The following is a 5000-nucleotide window of genomic DNA, read 5'->3' as shown; positions in this document are numbered from 1 at the left end:
GCATATGTTTTTTAACTTCCAGACACACATATTTAAAGACGCATGCTTAACGACACATCCATACGGACAAAAAAACACACCTTGAGACATATACATTGTTTTAATGACATGTAACATAGGATGGAGGTGTGTTCCAAAATGTGAACACCAAGAAACACTTTCAAAATGTAAAGATATATAATCACACACACGCACATAAGGGTTATTGGTGTATACAAATAAACTATACAAATTCTTTAGTATGCCTGTATATGCATACACACACATACACGCATAGGCACAGACGGAAAGGCATACACACATATACGTGTGAGTAGTTATAAATATAGACATACATATATTAACACATATATATGTATGTATGTGTATGTATATAGATATCTGCATGTACATGTGTGTATAAATATATATATTCATGTACATATATGCAAGTGTGAGTGTGTGAATGCATGTATGTGTGTATATATATATATATATATATATAGATGCGTGTATGTATATTTACATGTATGTATATATATGTATTATATATATATATATATAGGTATATATATATATATATATATAATAAATATTAGGGAATAAATCCAAATTTACAGGAAAAAATCAGATTTAGGATTAAATCGATTATATTAAAATATTATAAATATTATTCGAGACAAAACCACTATTTTGCAAAACAAACAAGGAAAGACTTAATTAATACATAAATTTTAATAAATAGTCAAAAAATTTTATGTATTAATTAAGTCTTTCCTTGTTTGTTTTGCAAAATAGTGGTTTTGTCTCGAATAATATTTTATATATATATATATATATATATATATATATATATATATAAATATATATATATATACATATATATACATATGTATGTAGATATGTGTGTGTGTGTGCATCTATCTATCTATCTATCTATTTTCCCCATTTCCCCCTCGTCACATGCCCTTCCTAATGCCAACCACACTACTAAGTGCACTGGTCGTTTTCCACCTGACATCAGCACCAGTGCTTTAGTCATGGTTCCAACACCAGTGCTTTACATGTGACATCTCCACAGGGGATTTCGAAATGGCACTAGCATGTTAATTACTAAAGGACTAAACTTAATGTTGACTCCCAGTTCCAACTGAGAGTCACAGATTTTAGAGTCTGTCGTATACTGAACATTTGTCTGAAAGCTTAGTCCTTTCTCCCTATTTCTTTGCTGTGTCCTTTGGGAAGCCACTTCTCTCTCAGAAATCAACTTGATATAATTGAGTGTGTACATTATAGGGTGGACTAGCTCACCCCAAACAGCCACAGCAACAGGGATAGACCTCTACGTGGTTACCTAACCAGCTAGTAATAATAGCCACATGATACTGCATTGTTCTAAAAATGAATGACTTGGATAAGGAGGTCCTATATCCTCTACGACTTAAAAATAAAAAGACTGGATGGTCATGACTGAAACCTCTTTGATCATGGTTCAAGTTGATTAGAGCTGACCTGGGGTTTAACACCACCACCAACAACAACAACAACAACAAAACTATAAACAAGAAACAATATTTTGTTTGCTAGTATCAGCAGTCTCAACAGAATCCATTAGAACACAATAGTGTCTGCGATTATATTACCATCATTCACAGATGACAGAAAGTGAACTGTCTCAGAAGAATGAGATTACTAATATGCTAGAGATACACAAATCATTTTTACAATGATACAATCAAAAACGAAGACTGTGTGGTTGCTCAACTTGCTAGAAATAGCAGTCAAATTTGAAAGGAACGTGAGACTCTACCATATGTGAATTTGGTTTGCTGAACACTATGTCTCCCAAGGTTTTTTCCTCAGCCATATTGTTAGAAACAAATGACAGATACAAATACACAAACTGATTGTGGCCAGAACACACCTTTGCCTGATTAGGGCTGGCTTCTCACCTAAATGCCAACAACAACAACATTCATTATGATCAGGATGGTCATCATCATTTAACGTCCGTTTTCTCTGCTGGTATGGGTTGGACAGTTTTACAGGAGTTGGCAAGCTAGAAAGCTGCATCAGGCTCTAATTATCTGTTTTGGTATGGTTACAATGGCTGGATGCCCTTCTTAACAGCAACCACCCTATAGAGTGCACTGGGTGCTTTTTATGTGGCACCAGCATTGAGGCATCAATTCTGAATAGTAAACAATTCCTTCCTTGGATACCTAATTCCAGGAAAGTGGTTTGGATTATTGAAAATTAGATGTTATGAATTTAGACAAGACTCCAAAATAGGCTCAAAATAACAAAATGACACATCTTAATAATGGAGTTGATACGTTTTGTTTCCACAGGTGATTCAGCCAGGTGAGAATGTTTAATAGCCACAGGTCAGTTCACGGTGTCTATAAGCCACAGGTCAGCCCTGTGAAAGCAAATAAATGATCATAGAAAGTTCAGTCATGACCTTCTTGTTTCTTTTTTCAGACACTTTTACTTTTTCATTTCTTTTTTCTTTTCTTTTTTACCTTGTGTTGCTGGTTTCCATAGAATATAAGTGACTTACGTTAGCTCATTCCTTCTGAATGGGATACCAGTCTTATACAGAGTTCAGAAACTTTTAGCGGAGGGGGACAAATCACTGACATCAACTCCAGTACTTTATTTTATTGATCCCCAAATGATGAAAGGCAAAGTAGGATTTGAACTCCAAACATAAAGAGTCAGAAGGAATGCCACTGTGCCTTTTGCTTGCTCACAAGTCTGCCACCATCTTGTGTTAGAGTTCTTTTACACTGAGGATATTTATCATCTAGAAATGGGAAGGTGAGTGGCTCAGTGTTTGACTCATGATTGTAAAGTTGTGAGTTCGGTTCCTGACTGTGCATTGCATCCTCAACCAAAGTACTTGTTTTTCACGTTGCTCCAGTCCACTCAGCTCGAAAAAAATGAGTGGTACCTGTATTTGAAAGGGGCCAGCCATGTTACAATCTGTGTAACACTGAATCTCCCTGAGAACCATGTTAATTGAATGTTTGTGTGTGGAGTACTCAGCCACTTGCATGATAGTATCATGAGCATTCTGTTCTGTTAATCAGATCAACTGGATCCTTCATCAGGGCAGCTGGCAGAGTGCCAGTGTGCATGTGCAGTACTGCGGCAAATGTGACATGTGCCACCATAGGCTGAGCACAGATAGGAATAAAGAAGGAAAGAGTTGGTCAATTTCGATGGCAGTCAGTTAGGATTATGGGGTGAGAGAAAGAGAAAGTAAGGCTGTATTTGCGAGAGAGACTCTCTTTACTCTTTTACTTGTTTCAGTCATTTGACTGCGGCCATGTTGGAGCACCGCCTTTAATCGAGCAACTCGACCCCGGGACTTATTCTTTTGTAAGCCCAGTACTTATTCTATCGGTCTCTTTTGCCGAACCGCTAAGTAACGGGGACATAAACACACCAGCATCGGTTGTCAAGCAATGCTAGGGGGAGAAACAGAGACACACAAACACACACACGCACGCATACATATATATATATATATATACATATATACGACGGGCTTCTTTCAGTTTCCGTCTACCAAATCCACTCACAAGGCTTTGGTCGGCCCGAGACTATAGTAGAAGACACTTGCCCAAGGTGCCACGCAGTGGGACTGAACCCGGAACCATGTGGTTGGTAAACAAGCTACCTACCACACAGCCACTCCTGCGCCTATGATGACATGTAAAAGTAAATAATAAACAAGCTGTATATTGGTCACTCCTGCATCAGTGCTTGTTTTTGTCACTTTCCAGTTACCATCCATTCAGTAAGTGATTTGATACAACTTGTGTTATGGGTGGTACTGATGCAAAATGACTGCCCTGAGATTTCATAATGGGAAAGAGGGATAAGTAACCCCATTAGGGTCCTTGGTCATATTATTTTGTCATCTTAATATTGGTGACTTGTATGTAAGAAGAACTGGTGATGGTATTATGTAAAAAGCCCTGGTGATGGTACCACATAAAAGGTGCTTGTGCTGGTACCCCATAAAAAGCAGCCAGTCCACACTTTGTAAAGTATTTGGGATTAAGGAAGAGCATCCAGCTGTAGAAACCATGCCAAAACAGATGAGGGAATCTAGTGTGGCCCCTGATCTTGCCAGTTCCTGTCAAGCTGTCCAACACATGCCAGCATGGAAAATGGATATTAAACAATGGTGATGATGATGATGATGATGTGGTATGCTGGTAGAATCATGTGTGTGTGTGTGTGTGAATGGTGTTGGTGTGTCTAAATCCTCATAACTTAGTAGTTTGGCAAAAGCAACTGACAGAAGAAGTACCAGGCATTAAAAAAGAAATTAGCACTGAGGTTGATTTGTTCAAACAAAAAGATTCTTTTAAGTAGTGCCCCAGCATGGCCATCGTCAAATGACTGAAAAACATGAAAGAAAAAGAGAAAGAAAAGCATTGAAAGGATGATGATGATGATGATGATGAGGAGGAGGAGCACAACGACGACAACGATGACGATGACGATGACGACTATGATGCTACCATTGTTTTAAAAATTAGTAATTTGCAGTGAAATACTGTTCAACTTATTAAGATTACCATTAAGTCATAAACGATGGAAGGACTTTATTCATCAGAGATGGATTAGGGTTGACCTTGGACTAAACAACAACAGCAACAACAGAGCAGCAGCAGCAGCAGTGGCATCTACTGCAACTTCAGCAATAACAATCCTTCAACAACAGAATATATTCCTTTGTCCTTCATTCAACGTTCCTTCATTCATGACTTTCAACAGACGTTGTTCTCTCTCTCTCTGAATTTGTTATTCATATTCATTCGTTCATTAAAGCAGATTTTACTGGAGAAATGCCTATTCAAAAGTTTGATATAAAATAAGAATTTTATGACTGTATTTTCTAGAAATAATTCATCACAAAATTGCCATCGGATTATATAATATTTTATTTGATTCTTAAACAATGGAAGTGTTCAGTTTATGAAAATCTTGCCATTGTTTCA

The sequence above is a fragment of the Octopus sinensis genome, linkage group LG5 (genome assembly GCF_006345805.1).
Source record: "Octopus sinensis linkage group LG5, ASM634580v1, whole genome shotgun sequence".
NCBI classification, from domain to species: domain Eukaryota; kingdom Metazoa; phylum Mollusca; class Cephalopoda; order Octopoda; family Octopodidae; genus Octopus; species Octopus sinensis.
This window is presented reverse-complemented; position numbering follows the sequence as displayed.